The sequence below is a fragment of the Eupeodes corollae genome, chromosome 2 (genome assembly GCF_945859685.1).
Source record: "Eupeodes corollae chromosome 2, idEupCoro1.1, whole genome shotgun sequence".
Classification (NCBI taxonomy): Eukaryota; Metazoa; Arthropoda; class Insecta; order Diptera; family Syrphidae; genus Eupeodes; species Eupeodes corollae.
In genome coordinates, this window is record NC_079148.1 from 122,093,942 (window position 1) to 122,119,746 (window position 25,805).

Genomic DNA, 25,805 nt, shown 5'->3' on the forward strand with positions numbered 1-25,805 from the left:
CAAAACGCCAAAAGACAAGGCTGGAGAGAATACTGTCAATCAATCGAAGACATAAAGGACTCCGCAAGGCTCAGCAAAGTTTTATCGAAAGAACATTGTAATCCTATTTCTAAAAATTCTGATGGAACCTGGACAGCCTCTCCAGCTGAATCTCTTGAGCTACTGATGAAGACGCACTTTCCGGGTTGTCAGAGTGATAACCCCGAACCGCTTGAAACCACAAAGCTAAACGCAGCTCAAGTGGAGCAAGTCAATTCCGAGACAATATTTTGTGGGCCATCAATACTTTTTCTCCATATAAATCCACAGGCATGGATGGCATACTGCCAGTTATGCTTCAAAAGTTGCATTATGTGGCAGCTCCATGGCTGGAACAAATTTTCAAAGGATGTCTCCTTCTCAAACATGTGCCCATGTCGTGGAGACAGTTCAAAGTAGTTTTCATCCCGAAAGAGGGTAGGCGAGGTCACGAATCCGCGAAGGATTTCAGACCAATAAGCTTAACATCTTTTGTGCTTAAAACCTTGGAGCGCATTCTTGATTACCATATTAGAGAAATCCTAGTTGAACGACCTCTCGAAAGCTCTCAGCATGCTTATCTTAAGGGCAAATCTACGGAGACTGCCCTCCATGAGGTAGTTCGTACTGTAGAACAAACAATCCATTATAAAGAATTTACTCTTGCCACCTTCCTAGACATAGAAGGTGCTTTGAACAACGTCCTTACAGAATCCATAGAAGAATCGCTCGTTAAGTTCGGTATAGAAGACTTCATTCGATTATGGATTATTTCTCAGTGATGGGAAGATTCGAGCCTCTCTAGGCAATACAATCGCAACAAAACCCGTGAGTAGGGGAACACCCTAGGGTGGTGTCCTTTCGCCTCTTCTATGGCTTCTGGTCATGGATACAATTCTCGTTAAATTAGAGAGATGTGGAGTGAAGGCGGTAGCCTACGCGGAAGATTTGGTGCTATTGGTGTCAGGAAAATACACCTCTGTGATTAGTGAGATCCCGGAGTCAGCCTCGAAAAAAGTTAGCAGCTGGGCCACGAGTTGTGGACTAGGAGTTTGCCAAAGTAAACTGAACTGTTGCACTTTACCACCAAAACTAAAGTACCGCCCTTCACGCTACCTCGACTCAATGGTCAAATCCTATCATTGTCTTCCAGTGCAAAATATTTGGGAGTTATACTCGACCCTAAACTAAACTGGAAACTAAATATTCAAGTACGGGTTAAGAAGGCCTGTGTTGCCTTCTACGCCTGCAGCAAAACTTTCGGCAAAAAGTGGGGACTTCAGTCGAAGATGATTTTATGGACGTACATACACAGCCGTAGTACGTCCAATCTTAACATATGGCTCGATTGGGTGGTGGAAAAGCCTATAATATTGATAGGCTAAAGAAGGTTCAGAGAACAGCTTGCGTGGGCACCACAGGGGCTATGCGTACTTGCCCAACGAACGCCTTAAACCTTATTTTGTATCTTCTACCAGTCGACCTTTTTATTTAATACAGAGTTTCCTACAGCGCTATTAGGCTGAAGAAATCAAACAGCTATTTGTCAAAACTTTATAGTCACAGAAACACAACGAAATTGATTCCATCAGATATTATCTTGCTAGACACTGACTACTGCACCACTACTTTGAGCCTTAGTAAGGTTTTTAAGGTTATTTTCACTATCAAAAAAGGATTGGGAGGATGACATCGTGTCGATAGGTTTCGACACAACCATCTTTACTGACGACCCAAAGATGGAGTGCGGAGTTGGTTTTGGGATCTTTTCTGAGTCCCTAAATGTACCTAAATCCTTTAGGCTTCCTTACTTTGCTAGCGTTTTATAGGCTGAACTGCTGGCAATAAGGGAAGCATGTAAGATATTTAAACAAAGCCCAAATCAAAACTGAAATGCGGCTATCTTCACAGACAGTCAGGCAGCTTTCAAAGCCATTAACTCGGCCACATCTTCATCTAAATTGGTCCAGCAATGTCGCGATGAGCTTGCGAGCTTGAATATTAACCTTGGTGTCACCCTGATCTTGGTTCCGGGCCATAGTGGTTTCGTGGGAAATGAACGGGCTGACGAGCTAGCCAGGCAAGGATCGGCCCTTCATAGCTCACTTGCGGAAATGGTTAACATTTCTCTTGGTGCTATGAAGAGTAAAATCTTTTCTATCTACCAAACTCAAACCAACCGAAGGTGAAACAATTTACCCAACTGCATTGTATCTAGGAAGATATGTCCCTCCTATAATAAAACCAGTACAAACGATCTTCCCTGCAGGCCAAGGCAAGACATTGCCAGGATTGTTGCGGTTTGTACCGGACATTGGCCTATATGAGTTCATGCAGAGAAATTGGGTATCTCTTAAAACAACTTTTTCCGTAGTTGTAGTGACCAGAAAGAAAGTATACAAGTATAAGCTGAAAGTTAAAGTTGAGTAACAATGCAGAGTTTCATCATATTTCTCTAGATTGCAAAATAACTTAAAATCTAAATTCATTATTTTTCGAGACGGAAGTGCACGAAAGTTCATTGGGGCAAATTTTCACACATTTTAAACATTGACCAAAAATGTGTTTTAAGTCAAAAAAATCTATCAAAAATGGTTAACTGAATATTTGGCTTGAATTTTTGTTATAACATTTTGAAGAGTTGGAAATTTCTTAAAAAAAAAAGGTTTTAAGCATTTATATATTTTGAAAAATCGAGTTTTTATTGACTAAATTTTCAGAATGCATATGTATCTGCGAAAAATGTTGGTTTTCAAATTCAGTGACCAAATTGCACACAAGCGGCACCACTGATCGTCTTGATATGTCATATTTATTCTGAAACTATGGACGGAATACGTTTTGAATTTTAAGCTTCCTAAGGGATGTTATTTCAATCAGCCCGATTTGTCGATTTGAATAATTTTAACATTTCTCAACTCTTCAAGGTCCCTAGAATCTATATGAAAGTTACGTCCGTTCAAAAGTTTTTTTGTCAAAATGTTCGATATACCATTTTGTGTTGGTTATATCTCAAGAACTGGTAGAGATATTGACTTCAAATAATTTTGTTTTACAGATAATTACATCAAAAGATGCAGAAAAGATATACAAACTCTTCGAGAAGTTTCTGATAATTGCTATAATTTAAAAATATTGCAAAGTTTGGTTACTCATAAATATATTTTGAACCAATACCGATAGTGATTTTTCTTTTAAACATTCTAACGTGATACCAAAACTTAAAAAGAAATATTTTTCACTTCAGTATTTTGCGAAAGAAAATTGGTAAAAATTGATTTTCAACTATTTCAAACAAAACCATAAATATTGAAGCCAAACTTATTTTTTCATATGCTTTTAACTTTTTCCTAATTTTTTGGAAAAATCAAGTTAACTTAATTATTTTTTACAAGAAGCGAAAACCTCAAAAAAAAACACTAAAGTTTATAAATAAAGGTTTTCGAAGAAGGTTTCTTGAAAGAAATTTTGTAAGAATTTAAAAAATATGGACAGAAGCTCACGAATGGGAAACTATCAATTTCTTTTTCCTCTTTGAAATCGCTTACAAAGGCCTTAAAACACTTCTAAGTTATCTATTATATTAGTAGGTATGCTAAATCTTCTTAAAATCTCCAAATAACCCGTCTTTTGTAGTTTTCGAAAAATAAATAATATTAAAAACATAATTTAACATTAACCAATTAAAATTTTTTGGCAATCATGAGTGGTAAGAGGTACTCACCAGGACTGCATTCTTTTCTTTTAAATTACATTATCTCATCAAATGTTCAAAAACTACCATTCTCTATAATTTCAATACAATTATCTATTCAAAGGACATTGACATCAAAATGCCTTGATGATATTCAATCAAAACCCTGATTGTTTTGATGCTTAATTCAATAGCTCCGTCTGTTGGTAAGAAAAGAAAGTTGTACAGCAAAAGCATGTAAATAGAATTAAGTACTTTTAAAGCTTCTCATTTATAATTACCAAAATCAAATTAACCAAAACAAAATGCTGTCAACACAAAATGTTTCCATATTATATATTTACGAGCATAACAACTAGCCACAAAAATCATTTACAGTTTACGAAAAGATATCTTTTATGTCTATAGGGACTTCACCATCACCACCTCCCTACTCAACCTTCCCCAGCTCCTCTCAAGAATTAAGAAAAAAAAACATCTTTTGAAAAATATTTATCTACTATAGACGAACATTTCAACCATCAGAGTAATAAGGGTCTGTCTTCATCATCAAATAAAATAAAATAAAATAAAAGAAGAAAACTTCAACAAATTTGTCAGCACTTAATTTAAATAAATTTAAACTTAAGCCCCCAAAGTAGTGTCTTTTCATAAATGAAAGGATGCTTCTTTTGGTTTTCTCTTTCTCTTTATGATGTCTTCTATTCCATTTATTCTCTCTTCGTCTCCTTCAGCAACAAAAAAGGACTATACTTTATTGCATAAAGGTCAATCTCTTCTATGTATGTATATTCTTATACTCCTTTTTGCTTGTCACACGAAAAAGGGTTAATTTTGAGGGAATATCATTTCGTTTCGTTTGGGGCTTTTTTTCGGGTTTTTGTTTTTTGAAAATATCTTGAGTAACGACTCCGTCTCCGTCACGAAAGCCTTTGCTTTTTCCCTTTAATGTTCGATTGTAAAACAGAACAATATAACAACTAAGAAAGCATCATCATACTCGTATACCCAATATAATGCAAAGGGTTGTCATTAAGCTTATTTATTGAGGCTTATTGCCAATTAAACTAATGGAAGAGAAGCCTTGTTTTTGCCAAGAGTGGAGTGGTCCTTGAAGGTAAGGGTTAAACTCCCCCATCAATTTTGTTGGTATGAATTATATTGAATGAATTTCGTATTGTGTGAGATCAAAAAAGGAAATAAATGGTATTAAAAGTGTATGTACTTATATCAAAAGAGAGGCAACTAAAGTTATTTTATTAATATTATTATTTATACGAATTTAAAACTTTAAAGTTTAAGTGATTATATTTTATTAGTGGACGAAAATTTGACAAGCAAATTGTGTAGAAAGAGTTCATATTTAAAATTAACCTTTCAAATCATCTGGAAAAACTTTTGTATTGATTTTAAAAGTTGGAAATGAAATCGATTGACTATTTAGTTTTTACTGGTACGCAGAACTTACTTCAAAAATATTTAGCACTTCAGTGCTTTGAAAGTGGTTTTAAAGGCTTCTTTGACATTGTCCCATTAAAATCGTTTTCTAAATTTTTCATGAAGCGCTATAACCTTCAACAAGGCTCATGTGAAAATTTCGCAGGCTGAGTTGAAAACTTAATATTGTTTTTAGTGTTCCGAAATTTTTATAAGAACAATTAATTTTTGAGGAATTTTTCGTAATTTTCGGCATATTGTACCAGTTTTCAAAAATATCTGTAAGTAGTATAATATTTTCCAATTATAAGTTTCATTTTAAATAGCTAACTATTTGAGAGTTAATTTAATTAAAGGCAAAACTATGCCTTTGCAGTGGAACTAAAAGAGTGTTAAATTGGCACTGTAGATTTTGGCGCCCCATGGCGGCCATTTCGTTTTAGTGACATCTGTCAAATCCTTTGTCTATTATTCAGTTGTTTATGCCAAATCAACATGGCAAGGTACACGATTGATTAGGAAGTTCAAATGATAAAACTTTATTATCAAAATCATGTAAGCCTCTCGTTTTGACGAAAATACAACGTTTAAAAATTTTCAGAATTAGCTATTTCACAAGCGACATTACTCCATATATTGCATAAAGGCTAACGTCTTAAGTTTTTCACAGTTCAATTAACACTTAAGTCAATTATTAACAGTAACTTCGTATCTTCACTGATTTCGTCCTGCACATGCATCAAAATAGTAGACGAATCATCTAAAAGTAATGAAACCCACTTATTCGAAAATGGGAAAGATGCAATTTTGGTCAATAGATGGTGCTATTAAACTATGATCAACAAGAATAATTCTGGCCATCGAAAGTGCTTCCTGAACTTAGCCATTCGGATTCGGCATAAATACTGTAAGCTCTTTTTTTCTCTGCGAGCTGTAGATGTAAATGTTCGAATGGTAGACATGTGCATTCAAGAGGACACAAGCGTCCACAGGTTTTATCTTAAAACCCACCTCTGTCTGTTAACTCCTACTCTCACCTCCCCGCGGTGAACATCGGGTTCCTAGCCTAGTACCTAAACTGGAGATTGAGTTCCAACCCTAGTGGAAAGTTGTTGGGGGCAGCAAACGAGAGAGGGGGGAGAGGTGTTTCTACTAATGCACCTCTACTTATCCAGATGGCACCAAAGGAATTCCCGAGATGGAATCAACGGTGGCGTCTACAGTTCCAGTAAGGTTAAACTACTTAGTGAACACCTTATAGGGCTCTTCGACACATTCGGAGCCCAGGCCTGTAAGGAGCCGTTTATCCGGCTCCCCTTCCTTGGAGTTATAATAAGGATCTGGCCCTCCAGGTTGGGAGTGGTGCCGTCGGGGAGACTTGCTGGCCACGTAAAAAATACCTTTAGTTTCGAGGCACCAACAAGCGTCGGATACGGACGGATTTACTGTTGACAACCCACGCAAACGAAAAAAGGACAACGAACTTCGGATCTGTACGTGGAATGTTAGGTCCTTTAACAGTCCACGTGCAGCCAAACAATTAGCGGAAGCCCTAAACTGCTGCCAGGCAGATATTACCGTCATCCAAAAAGTGCAATGGGATGGACCGAGCAAACGCAAACTAAAAGGCTGCGATGTATACTACGGTGACTATTTGTGTGTGGATTTGTTGTTGGAACTAGACTCAGGCAAAAAGTCTTGAGTTTCAACAAAGCGAGCGAGCGCATCACGACAATCCGCATCAAGGCTAAATTCGCCAACACAAGCCTAATATGCGCACATGCTCCAACAGATTAGAAAGATGAAGACACCAAAGACATATTCTTCTAGCTCTTGGACAAGACATATGAGCAGTGCCCTGGCTATGACATTAAAATTGTCTAAGGAGATTTTAACGCCAAGCTAGGAAGAGAAGACATCTTTGGTGGCATAATCAGGAGATACAGCTTGCACGACACCACCTCCGACAACGGATTCAGGCTGGTCGATTTCGCTGCGGGTCGAGACGTTCTGCTAGCTAGTACGCAGTTCACACATCTTAATACCAACAAGGGGACAGGAAAATCTCCTGATCAATCAACCGTCAACCAGATTGACAACATTGCGATCGACGCACTTCTCCAGTATACAGGATATCCGAATATTCCGAGAGGCCAACATTGACTCGGACCACTACCTTGTTGTAGCCAAGGTACGGCTACGAATATCCTGATCCAAATCAAAACAAGGAAGTACTGTGCGAAGGTTCGATGTTAGACGGCTACAATCGCAAGAGACTGCCATGTCCTTTTCCGATCGAGTCTCCAATAACCTCTTAAGGAGTCCTATGCTGCCTGCATTAAGCATTGTAAACCAGTGGCAACATTGCCTTGCAGCCATCAGAGATGCCGCCTCTGAAGTGCTAGGTTTCACACGGCCACCACAGCGAAACCCCTGGGTGATGATGACGAATGCCGGCAAGCGCACGCAGCGAAACAAGAGGCATACAAAACATCGCTACACAAAAGGACCAGAGCTGCTTTGCGAGCTCTACGAGCAGAAGATCAGAGACGAACACCGGCTTCTTAGATGGAAAAAAAGAGAGCATGATGTCACAACAGGAATGAAGTTCCTAAATTTTACCAAAAGGTAAAAAAAACACCCAAGGGTTCCAGCCACGAACTGAAGTCTGTAAAGACGATCAAGGGAACATCGTAGTAGAACCGCAGTCGATGCTGAGAAGATGGAAAGACCGCATCTCCAAATTATATAACGGCGATGACGAACCGAATTCCGCTGTAAGGGAGTTAGAACCACTCAACCTCGGCGACGCAGATCAACAATTCCACCTACCAGACCTCGACGAAGTGAAGATTGGTATATCTAAACTGAAGTCAAACAAAGCTGCTGGAGCTGACGGCATTGCTGCCGAACTATTCAAAGCAGCAGGCGATGACTTGGAAGGGAGCTTGCACCAAATCATCTGCAAAATATGGTCGGAAGAGTGAGCCCGTTGAGTGGAATCTCAGCTTAGTGTTATTGATACACAAAAAAGGTCTCCTTAACATTGCATATAAGATCCTCTCTGCCGTATTATGTGAACGTCTGAAGCTATTCGTCAACAACCTGATTGGTCCTAATCAGTGTGGTTTCAGACCAGGAAAGTCCACTATCGACCAAATTTTCACAATACGGCAGATGTTGGAAACAACCCAGAAACATCAAATCGATACCCACCATCACTTTATCGATTTTAACCCACCTATGACAGCATCTATAGGGAAAAGGTCTACAGACCAATGTCTAGTTTTAGCATCCCTGTCAAACTTATCCGTTTGTGCAGAATGATGATGGAGAACGCACGCTGCTCTATGAAGGTCGGAAAAGATCTTACCGATTCATTTGTTGTCAAAAGAGGTTTTAGACAAGGCGATGCATTGTCATGCGACTTCTTCAACATCGTTCTGGAAAGAATTGTGCAAAACTCAACCATCAACACTAGAGACACAATCTTCCAAAGGTACATCCAATTACTCGGATACGCAGATGATATTGACATAATTGGAAGATCAAAGCGTGATGTCAGTAGAGCGTTTTTGAGCATTGCAACGGAAGCGAAGAAGATGGGTTTAGTGGTCAATGAGGGTAAGACCAAGTATATGCTGTCATCAAAAAAGGACACTGAACAACGACGTCTTGGACAAAACTTCACCTTGGACAGCTGTAACTTTGAGGTAGTTAAGGACTTTGTCTACCTAGGCACCGCTATTAACACAGACAACGACACCAGCGCTGAAATAAAACGAAGAATAACTCTTGCAAATCGCTGCTTCTTTGGGCTTAGAAGGCAATTGAAAATAAAGTAATCTCTCGAAGATCTTAAATCACCATCTATAAGACACATCCCGGTTTTTATTTATGGCGCTGAGGCCTAGAACCTATCGAATAAAGAAGAAAGCGTCTTAGGATGCTTCGAGAGAAAAATTCTTCTGGTGATTTTCGGTCCCGTACGCATAGATGGAGAATGGAGGAGAAGATATAACGTCGAACTGTACGGGTTGTACAGCCTCACTGACCTAGTTAGCAGAATTAAAGTCCAACGGCTTAGATGGCTAGGTCAGGTAGAGCGGATCGACATCAACGCTCCAGCCCGGAAGGTCTTCGAATCCAATCCCGAGGGACGGCGCAGTAGAGGAAGACCGCGACTCAGATGGCGCATCCAGGTGGAAGAGGACCTCAACCAACTTAAAGTGCGAAACTGGACACAGCTAGCTAGGGACCGAGCTGGCTGGAGACGCTTGTTGGTTGAGGCCCAGGTCCGCCCCGGACTGTAGCGCCACCTTAAGTAAGTAAGATCTGTAGAGCCATCTACCTTATTTTATTTTTAATGTCTTCATTTATTTAAAATTTTAAAGATAAAATTCGTGGAAAACATACGGCGACAAATAACCGATCTTGTCATGACAAATTGTAGCTGCAATTTTAACTGACATTGGCTGCTTTTAGAGCTTTTGTTAATAGTATCTTTTCTCTTTTCAATAAAATAATCCTCTATTTATGTATATCATGAAAAAGTAAAAAACCTTTTTTGCTATTAAGCCTTATTGGAAAACTGTAAACAAAATAATTTTTACATTAATGTCATTTTTTTCTTCTTAAAATCTTCGAGGCTGAACAATTTTTTTTCTTTGCCTTTGATATTTTTGTAATTCATGAGAATCCATTCTGCATTTCTCGATAGTATTATTTGTATAAGGGAAATACTTAAAAGTCCCTAACGTTCAGACTTACAACTATCATATTGGGTGTTTTGCTAGGTTTTTTCGGTTTGATAAACCCTTACCCTTTTATGTTACATTAAGTAACATGACAGTGGGATTATTTGTAACATTTCCTCAATTTAAAAACCAGATAAGAAGGATAATAATTTCCTCATAAAACAATATATTCCAACAAAAAAGAGAACACCCAATTTATTTTATGAAAATTTAATGTTGTAACATAGATACCAATGTACCTATCACCGATTTGTTTACCTTTCACATGCAATTCATCATCATACCTTGAATGTAGGTCCTTGGAGCCGGTATGTACTTGCTAAGATTCTTCCTCTTCCGACAAAGTTAATTTATCAACAGAAAAAAAATATTATAAATAAAAATGTTCAACTACCTTACTTGTTATCTACCCCCCCTCCTCATCCTCCCTCTCAAGCGTTCAAAGCATTCCGACATTCAACATCAATACAAAAATATTCTCTCATCATCACACCGTAAAAGAAACAAAAATGATGAAAAAAGGAAGTAAAATTGTATCAGAGAATAAATCATCGATGATGCTACACACGATATACATATACCTATGTATATGTATATTTTAAAGGTAGGATAGATCCGTACAACAACAAAAAGTTTAGCATCATAAATGATGCTGAATAGACATCAGAGCCATCACCCTCTCGTTACTCACATCGTAAGTCGTAAGTGTTACCATGTATCCCTTTTCAAAAATGATGATAGGGGCGAATGAAAATTCTTTTCAATAAGACCATTCTAGCTTAAGGGAAGGTTCGCTATTCAAAACAACTGAATGCTAAAGAAGGAGTGAGGTTGGGATGAATTTTAAGTAATGGCCTGGCAATATAGCAACACAGCAGCCAGCAGCTAGAAACAACAACAATAACAATAAAAACAAATTGCTAAGTCTTCCTTTAACAACAAGAAAAAAATAATAACGATGATAAATACAAAAACAAAAGAATTTTTAACGTTATGAAAAAAAATAAACAATTTTGTAAAATTATTGGGAGGTTTTTGAATTCACGTTAAATTTACGTTTGTTCATATTATTTAATACTTTCGAGTGAAATTGTAGATTTGTGATAAAATAAAAGATAATACTTTTCTTAAAAAAAAACGAAAATTAAAAAGACTTCGTAATGAATTAGCATAACGCTGATAATTCAAAATTACACCTAGATAACTCGCATAAATACTGAATTGTAAGCTCTATTTTTTTCTTCGAGCTGTAGATGTAGATGTTCAAATGGTAGACATGTGCTTTCAAGAGGACACAAGCGTCAAAAGGTTTTTTCCCCCCGCGGTGAACATCGGGTGCCTAGTACCTCAACTGGAGATTGGGTTCCTACCCCAGTGGAAAGTTGTTGGGGGCAGAAAACGAGAGAAAGAAGAGAGGTGTTTCCACTAAGGCACCTCTCCTTATCCAGACGGCAGCGGAGGAATTCCCGAGATGGAATCAACGGTGGCGTCTAGAGTTCCAGTAAGGTTGAACTACTTAGTGAACACCTTACAGGGCTTCTTCAACTAATTCGGAGCCCAAGCCTATAAGGAAGAGTTTCATCCAGCTTCCCATTCTTGGAGTTATACTTAGGATCTGGCCCTACAGGTTGGGGGTTGTGCCGTCGGGGTGACTTAATGGCCACGTAAAAGCTTTCATATTTACGAAGCACCAACAAGCCTCGGATAAGGACGGATTTACTGTTGACAACCAATGCAAACGAATTAAGGAAAACGAACTTCAGATATGCACGTGGAATGTTCGGTACCTTAACAGACCACGTGCGGCCGAAAAATTAGCGGAGGCAAGATACCGCTATAAAGCAGACATAACCGCCATCTAGGAAATATGATGGGATGGCCCGGGCAAAAAGAGGATGAAAAACTGCGATATTTACAATGGTGACTGCTACCACGAAAACCAACAGCGCTTATTTGGATGCGGCTTTGTCATTGGAGCCAGACTTAGGCGAGACGTAAAGAGCTATTGGTGCATCAATGAGCGCCTTATGAACATCCGCACCAAGGCTAAATTCGGCAACATTAGCCTGATATGCGCGCACACCCCCACAGAAAAGAATGACGACAACACAATAATATGTCGAGCTTTTAGACAAAACATATGAGCAGTGTCCTAGCTACGATATTACAACTGCCCTGGGCGATTTTAACGCCACGCTAGGAAAGGAAGACATCTTTGGTGGAATAATCAGGAAAAACAGGCTGCACGACAACCCTTCCGACAACGGATTCAGGCTCATAGATTTTTGGCTGCGGAGCGAAACGTCATGGTAGCTAGTAGGTGCGCGTTATCCGCACCTCAACATCCACAAAGGAACTTGGACCTCTCCAGATCAATCTACCGTCAACCAAATTGACCATATTGCGATCGACGCCAGACACGCTTCCAGCATTATGAATGTATGAACTTTCCGAGGAGCTAACATCGACTCGGACCACTAAGTCAATGTATCCAAGGTAGAACTTCGGGTTTAAAGACCCAAGCCAAAACAGGGAGGTGCTGGGTGAAGGTACAAAGTCGAACGGCTACAATCGCCAGAGATCGCCAAATCCATTTCCGACCGAGTTACAAGTAACCTCTTTTGAAGTTCTTTGCCGCCAACACAATGTTTCAAAAACCAGTGGCAAAATTGCCAAGATGCAATCAGAGAGCTGGTCATGAGCTCTATGAGCAGAAGAGGCGAGAGGAACACCGACTTCTCAGAAGGAAAAAGAGAGGGCATGAGAAGCGTGCGGTTGAAGATGTTGAGAGCTTTTAAAGCAGGAATGAAGTTCGAAAGTTTTATGCACAGGTGAAACGAAATTCACAGGTACATAAACCTAGAACCGAAGGCTGCAAAGACGAAAGTGGAAGCATCATAGTGGAACCGCAGTCAATGCTGAGGATATGGAAGGACCACTTCTGAAGACTTTATAACGGAAACGACGAACCGAGTTGCGCTGTCAGGCAGGATGATGATCCATTCAACATAGACGACGAAAGCCAACAATCCCGTACTTCCGAATTAGACGAAGTAAAGATTGCCACATCTAAGTAATAGTCTAATAAGGCCACTGGAGCGGATGTCTTAAATGCCCAGCTCTTTAAAGCAGCTGGATATAAGTTTGTTAGGAGCATGCACCAACTTATCTGTAAGATATGGTCTTAAGAAAGCATGCCCGATGAATGGAACATCAGTATTGTTTGCCCGATCGTGAAAAAAGGAGAGGCGGCAAAAATGGGTTCAACGGTTAGTGAGGGCAAAAAAAGTACATGCTGTCGAAAGGAACATACAAGACCGACCTCTTGGTCAAAACGTCACCATCGACAGACGTTACTTTGAGGTAGTCAAGGACAAGGCCTAGGCTCCGCTGTAAACGCAGAAAACAACACCAGCGCTGAGATCTTTGGACTAAGAAAGCAATTGATTGGTAAAGTCCTCTCTCGAGGGACCAAAGTGTTGCTATATAAGACCCTTATCATCCCCGTCCTGCTATACGGTGCAGAAGCATGGATTATAACAAAATCGGACGAAAGCACCTTGGGTCGGTGCTAAAGAAAAGTTCTTCGTGTGATCTTCGGTCCCGTATGTATCGAATAAGAGTGGAGAAGAAGATGGAACGACGAGCTGTACAGTGACGTAGACTTAGCCAGAAGGGTAAAAGTCCAACGACTAAGATGGCTGGTTTACGTAGAGCGCATGGAATCCAAAGTTCCGGCCCGAAAAGTCTTCGAATCCACACCCACAGGACAGCGCAGTAAACGAAGACCGCGGTTCAGGTGGAGTGCACATGTGGAAAGTGACCTCGCTCAACTTGGAGCGCCAAACTGGAGACATCTATCTAGGGACCGAGCTAGATGGAGATGTTTGTTGGGTGAGGCCCTAGTTTACACAGGACTGTGGCGCCACCTTAAGGAAGTAAACAACAAGTCTGGGCACCAACGTAAAGTAATCCCTACATCTTTTTGATATAGAAATCCTTTTCAATTTAAGTGAATTTACTTAAATCTGAGAATCCCAATAAATTCAACAAAATTCATACTTAAAGACTGCAGAACTTATTTGCATTACCTCTTGTTCTAAATCTCAAAAAAGAAGTCGCTATATTACAGAGAAGTTTCAAGGTAAAATAATCTAAGCCTTTTCTGAAAACAGAGAGAGGTATTTCTGCGTCTTAATAAAATGAGTAATTATTTTTTACCCTAAAGAAAGTACAAAATATTATCGTTCCATCAAAAGACAAGAATAATATACTTTTACACTTCTTTGTCTAACACTTGACTTCTTCCATCTTCCATCATCAGTTAAGACACAGACACGCAGCATGTAAATATAAAGATAAAATAAAATTGACAGAACACAAAAGTTGAAAATGAATTAAGGAAGCCAGCAAGTTTTGAATAATTTCGTCAATCTTTCTAACCAAGACGAGGTACCTGAAACGAGTCCTAACTGTACGCGCCTTCTAATTTCTTCCAAGAAAGCCAACAAACATTTTGAGGAAATAATGCTAATGCTTTGTGCCAAGAGATTAACCTATATTAAGAGTGAGTTTTGAACATTAAGAATTAACATTTTCGAATGATGAAAACTCAGGCAGGAGGACTGGAGGTGGTAGTCTTTCCTCTTTTTAATATGGCTACACACCCTCGATGAAAGTGTAAGGGTTCCTTAGCTAGCAGTTTAATATTTTTCGTAGAAAAGGTGAATAATGGAATTGGAATGCGTGCGGCATAATAAGAAAATCTCAATTAAGGTTTAATGTGGACGAAGATTAATTAGAGACAGAAGCCGCCACCCGCCATGGTCTTGGTTTTGGAGCATCATCAGGACAACAAAAGCAAGGATCAAGTATAGTGGAAACATTGCATCAGCATCAGCATCACAATAAAGACCAAAAGAGAGAGTTGTGACTTATTTCGCATGAAAATGGAAATGAAAACAATAATAATCGACCGAAGAGTAGCAGTAGGCATCCAATTTCGGCCACAGCATGAGTTTTCTTTTATACATTTTCCGGAAAAGTGTATAAGCTAGCTTAGTTACATCATGCGTCTGTGTACTCTAGTAACAAATATCAAGGACGAGAACGAGGACATCAGCAGAAGCAATGCGAACTTTATGCTTTCGCCCAACGAAAAGAAGGCCGATAAAGCGACTACATTGCCGACGACGACGACGGGACGGAATGGAGGAATAAGGATTTGAGGAACTTTAATTTGTTGGTTCGTTAAAGAAGCGTAAATTGTGAAATTATGTAAAGTTAGGGGTTCGTTGATTTTACGAATAAGGTTTGTGTTTGTTTTTTAAGTTTAGTTCTTTTTTGGAAATGTCATTTCAAATCAAATGGTTGTTGTTTTGTTGTTCCGTCATCGTCAACATCATCGTCGCCGAAGCCGTAGTCTTAGTCGTAGTCGTAGTCTTGTCGGCGTGTTCGTTGTTCCGTGTAGGTTTAGTTTTTGAAAAGGAAACATCAGATAAAATGACTGAAAGGATATTATTTTGATGAATTGTCCTTCTACTTTGGAATAATGTTGTGTAAAGTAAATTGAGTTTTGTTTCATTGTTTGCAATGTATTGGAATTCAAAACAGGCAACAAGGATATTAGAAAAAAACACACAAACAAACTGGAGGACATTTAAAGGACACTTCGTTGTGTTCTGTCATCTATAAGGAATTCAATGAAAAGAAAGGCTAAAAGTTCATGTAGGCGAACTGTAACAGTGGTTATTTTGACATTCAATAAATTTATAGGCAGTTTTCTATTGATTGAGTTTAGGCGTTTAGGAATAAAATTTATGAATCATCATCAACATAAGTCGGTGTCATTCAGCTGCACATCCAAAAGGCTTCTCACGTCTTGGTTTACAACATCTCTACAGCTTAAGAAAAGTCTTTAAAATTGTTGTTTACTATAAAATTAGGTACAGGGTAAGAGACTTTTTGCTTCGGTTTATCACAAAATAAGTTTCAGTCATTTCATGGTCATGATTTAAGAACCATTGTTTTTGAAACACTTTTATATTGCAGAATGCAGACTTCTTCGCGGTTCTAAAAAAGAGTTTTGAAGGGACTATCTTATCTCTAGCAGAAGCTAAGAATTTTTGTCAAGCTTTCTAAGTTAAGTGTGTTTGATTTTAAATAAAATAACGTTCTTCAAATTCGGTAAAGTTTTAAGAAAGATGTTCAAATGGTAGACATGTGCATTCAAGAGGACACAAGCGTCCACAGGTTTTTCTCAAAACCCACCTCTGTCTATCAACTCCTACTCTCACCTCCCCGCGGTGAACATCGGGTGCCTAGTACCTCAACTGGAGATTGGGTTCCAACCCCAGTGGAAAGTTGTTGGGGGCAGCAAACGAGGGAGGGGGGGAGAGGTGTTTCCACTAAGGCACCTCTCCTTATCCAGACGACAGTGGACGAATTCTCGAGATGGAATAAACGGTGGTGTCTACAGTTCCAGTAAGGCTGAACTACTTAGTGAACACCTTATAGGGCTTCTTTGACAAATTCGGAGCCCAGACCTGTAAGGAGCGGTTTATCCAACTCCCCGTCCTTGGAGTTATACTAAGGATCTTGCCTCTAGGTTGGGGGTTGTGCTGTCGGGGTAACTTCCTGGCCACGTAAAAGCTTTCATAGTTGCGAAGCACCAACAAGCCTCGGATACGGACGGATTCACTGTTGACAACCCACGCAAACGAAATAAGGACAACGAACTTCGGATATGTACGTGGAATGTAAGGTCCCTTAACAGACCACGTGCAGCAGATATAACCGCTATCCACGAAGTGCGATGGGATGGACCGGGCAAACGCAAACTAAGAGACTGTGAAGTATACTACGGCGACTATTTGTGTGTGAATTTGTTATTGGAACTAGACTCAGGCAAAAAGTCTTGAGTTGCAACAGTGTGAGCGAGAGCATCACGACAATCCGCATCAAGGCTAAATTCGCCAACATAAGCCTAATATGCGCACAAGCCCCAAAAGAGGAGAAAGATGAAGACACCAAAGACAAATTCTTCGAGCTCTTGGACAAGTCATATAAGCAGTGCCCTGGCTATGACATTAAAATTGTCTTAGGAGATTTTAATGCCAAGCTAGGAAGAGAAGACATCTTTAGTGCGACAATCGGGAGATACAGGCTGCACGACACCACCTCCGACAAGATGTTCTGGGAGCTAGTACGCAGTTCACACCTCTCAATATCCACAAGTTGACATGGAAATATTCTGATCAATCAACCGTCAACCAGATTGACCACATTGCTATCGACGCACGATACTTCTCCAGCAAACAGGATGCCCGAACTTACCGAGGGGCCAACATTGACACGGACCACTACCTCATTGTAGTCAAAGTACGGCTACGGGTATCCCGATCCAAGCCAGAACAAGGAAGTACTGTGAGAAGATTCGACGTTAGACGGCTACAATCGCAAGAGACTGCCATGTCTTTTTCCGATCGAGTCTCTTATAAACTCTTAGGAAGTCCTATGCTGCCTGCATTGAGCATTGAAAACCAGTGGCAACATTGCCTTGCAGCTATCAAAGATTCCGCCTCTGAGCAAGGTTTTACACGGCCACCATACCGAAACCCCTGGTTTGACGACGAATGCCAGCAAGCTCACGCAGCGAAACAAGAGGCATACAAAACGGCGCTGCACAAAAGGACGAGAGCTGCTCGCGAGCTCTACGAGCAGAAGAGGAGAGAGGAACACCGGCTTCTTAGACGGAAAAAAAGGGAGCATGAGAAGCGCGCGATCGAGGAGATAGAGGGATGTCACAACAGGAATGAGGTTCGTAAATTTTACCAAAAGGTAAAAAAAACCTCCCAAGGGTACCAGCCACGAACCGAAGCCTGTAAAGACGATCAAGGGAACATCGTAGTAGAACCACAGTCGATGCTGAGAATATGGAAAGATCACTTCTCCAAATTATATAACGGCGATGACGAACCGAATTCCGCTGTAAGGGAGATAGAACCACTCAACCTCGGCGACGCAGATCAACAATTCCGCCTACCCGACCTTGACGAAGTGAAGATAGCTATATCTAAACTTAAGTCAAACAAAGCTGCTGGAGCTGACGGCATCGCTGCCGAACTATTCAAAGCAGCAGGCGATGACTTGGTACGGAGCATGCACCAACTAATCTGCAAAATTTGGTCGGAAGAAAGCATGCTCGATGAGTGGAATCTCAGCATAGTGTGCCCGATACATAACAAAGGAGACCCTCTAAACTGCGCCAACTACAGAGGCATCAGTCTCCTTAACATTGCGTATAAGATCCTCTTTGCCGTGTTATGTGAACGTCTGAAGCCGTTTGGCAACAACCTGATTGGTCCTTATCAGTGTGGCTGCAGACCAGGAAAGTCCACTATCGACCAAATACTAATACTACGGCAGATCTTGGAAACAACCCAGGAACTTCAAATCGATACCCACCATCTCTTTATCGATTTTAAAGCCGCGTATGACAGCATCTATAGGGAAGAGCTCTACCGAGCAATGTCTAGTTTTGGCATCCCTGTCAAACTTATCCGTTTGTGCAGAATGACGATGGAGAATGCACGCTGCTCAAGGTCGGAAAAGATCTCACTGATTCATTTAATGTCAAAAAAGGTTTTATACAGGCGATGCACTGTCATGCGACTTCTTCAACATCGTTCTGGAAAGAATTGTGCAAAATTCAACCGTCAACACTAGAGGCACAATCTTCCAAAGGTCCATCCAATCACTCGGATACGCAGATGATATTGACATTATTGGAAGATCAAAGCGTGATGTCAGTGGAGCGTTTTTGAGCATTGCAACGGAAACGAAGAAGATGGGTTTAGTGGTGAATAAGAGCAAGACCAAGTATGTTTATGCTGTCATCAAAAAAGGACACTGAACGACGACGTCTTGGACAAAACTTCACCTTGGACAGCTGTAACTTTGAGGTAGTTAAGGACTTTGTCTACCTAGGCACCGCTATTAACACAGACAACGACACCAGCGCTGAAATCAAACGAAGAATAATTCTTGCAAATCGCTGCTTCTTTGGACTTAGAAGGCAATTAAGAAGTAAAGTCCTCTCTCGAGCATGTAAAATCAACATCTATAAGTTACTCATCATCCCGGTTCTCATTTATGGCGTTAAGGCCTGGACCCTGTCAAAGAAAGATGAGAACGTCTTAGGATGATTCGAGAGAAAAATTCTTCGGGTGATTTTTGGTCCCGTACGCATAGATGGAGAATGGAGGAGAAGATATAACGACGAACTGTACGGGCTTAACAGCGATACTGACCTAGTTACCATAAATAAAGTCCAACGGCTTAGATGGCTAGGTCATGTAGAAGAAAGGTCTTCGAATCCTATCCCGAGGGACGGCGGCGCAGTAGAGGAAGACCGCGACTCAGGTGGCACACCCAGTTGGGAGAGGACCCCAACGAACTTGGCATGCGAAACTGGAGACAGGGACCGAGCTGGCTGGAGACGCATGTTGGTTGAGGCCCAGGTCCGCCGCAAACTATAGCGCCACCTTAAGTAAGTAAGAATTGACAGTTTTTTTAACAAAAAATTAATACCTTAGAAAATCATTACTAAAAGTTGGTAAAAATTTACTTTCGTCTCAAATTTCTTTTTAAAAATTAAAAATATTATCTTCGAACTTATTTTAACTCACAGAAAATATTGTTTCAACATACAGACATTTTTTATTAAATTTCAACAGTCAGTTTTTTTTTTCAAAAAAAAAAATCTACATAAAATAGTCCGCAATTTTGTTAAAAATGGAAGTTCAGCAATAGAGTAATTGACTCGCAAAACATTTGGGATTTGTATAGAAAGTAATTTTTGCAAATTTTGATAATGATTTCCCAGTTTTTACTCCTAGGTTGTAAATCTTTTTGGGGTCATTAGGTTTCGAAAACAAGAATTCGAAAATATGTAAATGAATGATTTGAAGTATTCAGAATTTATAATTGATAAAACAAAATAACAGCAGAATATTCCAGAACCATTAATTTTGGTCTTCTAAACTTCCATATTTTGTGTGTCTCAAACATTTTTTTACAATTTCTTAATTTTCAGATTATGTTTATAGGTTTTTGTTTTATGATTTATAAAGAAAAATTTAATATTCACACTTATTTAAATTCATACATATTTCCAAAAACAAAAATGTCAGTCGTATATTAACGCCCACCTGAATATTTATTTTCGAATATTAAGCTTTTCAAAATATCATCAATAAATTAAAAAAAAAAACTTTCCCATAATATTCTATCGTGTCATGCAATTTGTTCTTGAAAAAAAAATTAGCAACAAACATACATTTTTATTAGACCATAGCCGCCATAAATTTGAACTTCTACGTTGACAGATTTTCAACTATAAACTGTAGACACACAATATGTTCAGGTGTTCACCTTTATGACAAATACAAAAAGCCTATGACAACAAGACAACTTCAGCCCTAATTACATAAACTGCCATGCTTGAGCATTATTTTGTCAACAATTTTAAGACTTGTTGCTCCACATTTATTTAAAAAAAAAAAATAAAACCTAAATACGTGGAATATACAAAATTCTATAAATACAAATAATTTTAAAAAATTTAAAAACACTCAAAATTTAATTAAATTGCATAGAAAATCCACTCACTCGCAAGTGTCACTCTTGATTTGAGTGAAAATGTGATTGGAAAAATGAAACGAATCCAACAAATGCCAAATCAACAAGATTTTATATCTAAGCTACCTACCACAAGGTGCTGAAAGATATACCTACGCAGACGGCATACAAATTCAATATTTCAGATAAAATCTTGAGATTTCGAATTAAAGCTATTCCGAGTGGCCCAACACATTTTGTGTTGATATCAGTTTTTTTGTTGTTGATTTTCGTGTCGCAGAACTATGCCTTCGTCTATTTTTGTAAAAAAAAAATCATTTTATTCAAAAAGTATTTTTATATAAAAATAAAATGATGAAATCAGTGGTTCGGCTTTGGAGGTGCAAATTATACCTCTCGAGCGAAACTGCCCACATTTTTATTTTTTGTCACACACCTACACAAGAACGACGGAGACCAATGAGCAAAATTTAACGAACTATAATTTTTCACACTTGAGATTTGTATTTTTAAAATAAATTTAATGCATTTTTTGATTTGAAATTGACACTGAATTAAATATTTTTGGAAAACTTATTCAACTATTAAAAAGTAAATTTATAGGTATAGTAAAATCACTTACCGTTATTTAGAATAAAGTACTTCGTAGGATGAATAATTAAGTTCTCACTTTCGTTGCACAATACAAATAAAATTATAATGCGCGTTGTCTAAACACTTTATCTAAACTGACAAATCCGAAATATTCCCGAACGAAACGCACCCGAATTGAATATTGGATTTCCCTTTCTCAAAAAAGTTCAGAAAAATAAAATTAAAAACACACACGAAAACGAAAATAAATAAAATAACGGCAAATTATATGCAAATCAACATAAAAACGAAATTAAAATGAAACTCTAAGGAACCGAATGAAAATTACACAGAAAAGAAGAAAACGAAACGAGAATTGTCAAAAAATCAAACCAAAAACAAAACGCACTTTGAAATGTATTTATTTTATTTCTAAATTAAATTAATTTTAATTTGAAATTATTCGTTTTTTTTTTTTTAATTTAAAGACTTTTTTTTTAATTGTCACTCACACTTCAGATTCGGGGGGCACGCTCTCGCTAAGATGCTTGCTTTCTAAAAACGAAATCAGAACAGGATGAGTTGTCGGAGGAATTCGACAAAAAAGTGGCAGTATATTTTTTTTTGGCAAAAAGTCGTCGCTGTCGTCGGCAACGTTGTCTGGTTGAAAAGCAGAATTTGAGGCAGCAGTGGGGATTTGTGGTGTGGGTAAAATTTATGGAGGGAGGTATGGAGGGAATAATTATAAATTTTTTGTTTGTTCTTCGAATTTTAATCCAAAGACACTCAAAATTATTATAGTGTGGTAAGTGGAAATATCAAAATGTGTTTTTTTGTATGCATGGCTGGAAAATTTTACTCATATGAGCGGTTTTGAGCTTTATGAGTGAGAGAGCAGACATTTCAAAATATGAATTAAATAATTTTATTTTTTATTAATTTGAAGGTGCAAATTTATAATTTAAGAAAATTATGTATGGTTTCCTTACGTTTATTTTTTTACAAAAGAATTTTTTTTTAATGCTAGTCGTTATATCAAAAAAGGTAACTATAATTTTTGATACATTGACTATACCTAATTTTTAACTTCCCATAGGAAGTTATTGTAATGGGTCCGATTTGTCAAATTGAAAATTTTGACATTTCTCGACGTTTCAAGGTCCCTATAGTCGAAATAAAAGATTTTTAGAAAGATGTCTGTGCGTGCGTGTGTACGTACGTTTGTACGTCCGTACGTCCGTACGTTCGCGTCGTTTTTTTCGTCGTCCATAGCTCAAGAACCAGAAGAGATATCGATTTCAAATACATTTTGTTATACAGATAATAAGGCAGAAAGATGCAGAAAGGGCTCTCAAAAAAATTGCGTGGGTGGTTTTTTTACCATAGCAGTTTGAAAAAAGTTAAAAATTTTGGTTAACCTTAAATATCTTACGAACCAAAAACGCTAGAGACTTGAATTAAATTTTATATAATATATTGTAACGTGATACCAAAGAGGTATATTTTTTGAAAAAAATTAATATAATGGTTTTTTTTAAAAATCAATAAAAGTGAAAAAAAAAATTGTCACCTCGAAAATTTTACGACTGAAATATGATTTCATCTCTAAAACAATTTTGTGCAACGAAGAATAATGTTTTTGACATCTGATAAAATTTTGAGAAAAATCTAATTGACAGTTTTTTTAAAAAAAAAATAAAAATCTAAAAAAAACATTACTCAAAGTTCGTAAAAATTGAACATCGATTCAAATATCTTTTCAAAAACTTTAAATTTAGGCTTCAAACTTATTTTATCTTATAAGAAATATTGTTTTCAACATTTTGAAAAATGTTGAGAAAAATCTAATGGGCAGTTTTTTTACAAAAAATAAAAACCTAAACAAAAACTTATAAAAGTTGATAAAAATTGATTTTCGACTCAAATATCTTTTCAAAACTTTGAGATATTGGCTTTAATTTACTTTTGTCTTTCATAAAATCTTGTTGTTAACATTCAGTTGAAGTTTAAAAAAAATCGAATTGACAGTTTTTTTTACAAAAAATAAAAACCTAAAAAAAAATTATAAAAGTTTGTAAAAATTGATTTTCGACTCAAATATCTCTTTAAAAATTTTAAATATTGGCTTTAAAGTAATTTTATCTCATAAGAAATATTGTTTTCAACATTTGGTAAAATTTAAAAAAAAATCGAATTGACAGTTTTTTTTACAAAAAATTAAACTCTAAAAAAAAAACAATACTAAAACTTCGTAAAAATTTACTTTCGACTCAAATAGCTATTCAAAACTTAAAAATATTGGCTTGAAACTTATTTTATTTCACAGAAAATATTGTTTTCGATATTCAGTAATTTTTATATAAAAAACCAACAGTCCGTTTTTTCATAAAAAATAAAATCTACAAAAAATAGTACGCAAATTTGGTAAAAATTTATACGAGTACATATAGACAAACTTTTAAGCAAGACAAATCGACACACGGGATGGGAAGTTATCAGTGTGGGTCGCATCCCAGCCTCTTTTTTTTTAAGGTTATCAATAAACTATTATATCAACTTAAGTTCGATTCTCTGACAATATTGACATTTCTTTCAAAATTCTTATGGAATAATTGAGAAGATTGCGATAACTCATGAGGTGTCAAGATAACTTACTTACTTACTTAAGGTGGCGCTACAGTACGGGCAGACCTGGGCCTCAACCAACCGGTCCCTAGCTAGCTGTCTCCAGTTTTTCACGACAAGTTGGTTGAGGTCCTCTCCCAACTGGGTGTGCCACCTGAGTCATGGTCTTCCTCTACTGCGCCGTCCCTAGGGATTGGATTCGAAGACCTTCCGGTCTGGAGCGTTGATGTCCATCCGCTCTACATGACCTAGCCATCTTAGCCGTTGGACTTTAATTCTTCTAACTAGGTCTGTGCCGCTGTACAGCCCGTACAGTTCGTCGTTATATCTTCTCCTCCATTCTCCATCTATTCGTACGGGACCAAAAATCACCCGAAGAATTTTTCTCTCGAAGCATCCTAAGACGCTCTCATCTTTCTTTGACAGGGTCCAGCGCCATTAATGAGAACCGGGATGATGAGTGTCTTACAGATGGTGATTTTAGATGCTCGAGAGAGGACTTTACTTCTCAATTGCCTTTCTAATTCCAAAGAAGCAGCGATTTGCAAGAGTTATTCTTCGTTTGATTTCAGCGCTGGTGTCCTTGTCTGTGTTAATAGCGGTGCTTTGGTAGACAAGTCCTTAACTAAAGTTATAGTTTTTCATGGTGACGTGTTGTCCAAGATGTCTTTCCTGTTCTGAAGCCACACTGATAAGGACCAATCAGGTTGTTGACGAATGGCTTCAGAAGTTCACATAATATGGCAGAGAGGATCTTATACGCAATGTTAAGGAGACTGATGCCTCTGTAGTTGGCGCAGTTTAGAGGGTCTCCTTTCTTATGTATCGGGCACACTATGCTGAGATTCCACTCATCGGGCATGCTTTCTTCCGACCATATTTTGCAGATGAGTTGGTGCAAGCTCCCTTCCAAGTCATCGCCTGCTGCTTTGAACAGTTCAGTCAGCTACAGCAGCTTTGTTTGACTTTAGTTTAGATATAGCTATCTTCACTTCGTCAAGGTCGGGTAGGCGGATATGTTGATCTGCGTCACCGAGGTTGAGTGGTTCTATCTCCCTTACAGCGGAATTCGGTTCGTCATCGCCGTTATACAATTTGGAAAAGTGGTCTTTCCATATTCTCACCATCGACTGCGGTTCTACTACGATGTTCCCCTGATCGTCTTTACAGGCTTCGGTTCGTGGCTGGTACCCTTGGGAGGTTTTTTTTACCTTTTGGTAAAATTTACGAACCTCATTCCTGTTGTGACATCCCTCTATCTCCTCGATCGCGCGCTTCTCATGCTCTCTTTTTTTCCGTCTAAGAAGCCGATGTTCCTCTCTCCTCTTCTGCTCGTAGAGCTCGCGAGCAGCTCTAGTCCTTTTGTGCAGCGCCGTTTTGTATGCCTCTTGTTCCTCTGCGTGCGCTTGCCGGCATTCGTCGTCAAACCATTGGTTTCGCTGTAGTGGCGGTGTGAAACCTAGCACTTCAGAGGCGGCATCTCCGATGGCTGCAAGGCAATGTTGCCACTGGTTTTCAATGCTTAATGCAGGCAGAGTAGGACTTCTTAAGAGTTTATAAGAGACTCGATCGGAAAAAGACATGGCAGTCTCTTGCGATTGTAGCCGTCTAACGTCGAATCTTCTCACAGTACTTCCTTGTTTTGGCTTGGATCGGGATATCCGTAGCCGTACCTTGGCTACAACGAAGTAGTGGTCCGAGTCAATGTTGGCCCCTCGGAATGTTCGGACATCCTGTATACTGGAGAAGTGTCGTGCATCGATCGCAATGTGGTCAATTTGATTGCAAGTTGATTGATCAGGAGATTTTCATGTCTCCTTGTAGATATTGAGGTGTGGCAACTGCGTACTAGCTACCAAAACGTCTCTCCCCGCAGCGAAATCGATCAGCCTGAACCCGTTGTCGGAGGGTGTCGTGCAGGCTGTATCTCCCGATTGTGCTACCAAAGATGTCTTCTCTTCCTAGCTTGACGTATAACAACATTTATTTGAAGGTGACATCTATACCGGGTTTTGAGCTATGGACGATGGAAAAAACGTCGCCAACGCAACTTACGGACT

General features: G+C 38.6%; 1 long non-coding RNA gene across 1 annotated transcript in view; it reads right to left on the minus strand.

Moving 5' to 3' along the window:
• Nucleotides 1–21,814, minus strand: part of LOC129947918 (uncharacterized) — a 94,019-nt gene extending 72,205 nt beyond the window's left edge. The window contains exon 1 of the long non-coding RNA XR_008781786.1: nucleotides 21,170–21,814. This is a non-coding gene — a long non-coding RNA (uncharacterized LOC129947918). The remainder of the gene's footprint in view (nucleotides 1–21,169) is intronic.
• Between the last annotated feature and the right edge of the window lie 3,991 nt (nucleotides 21,815–25,805).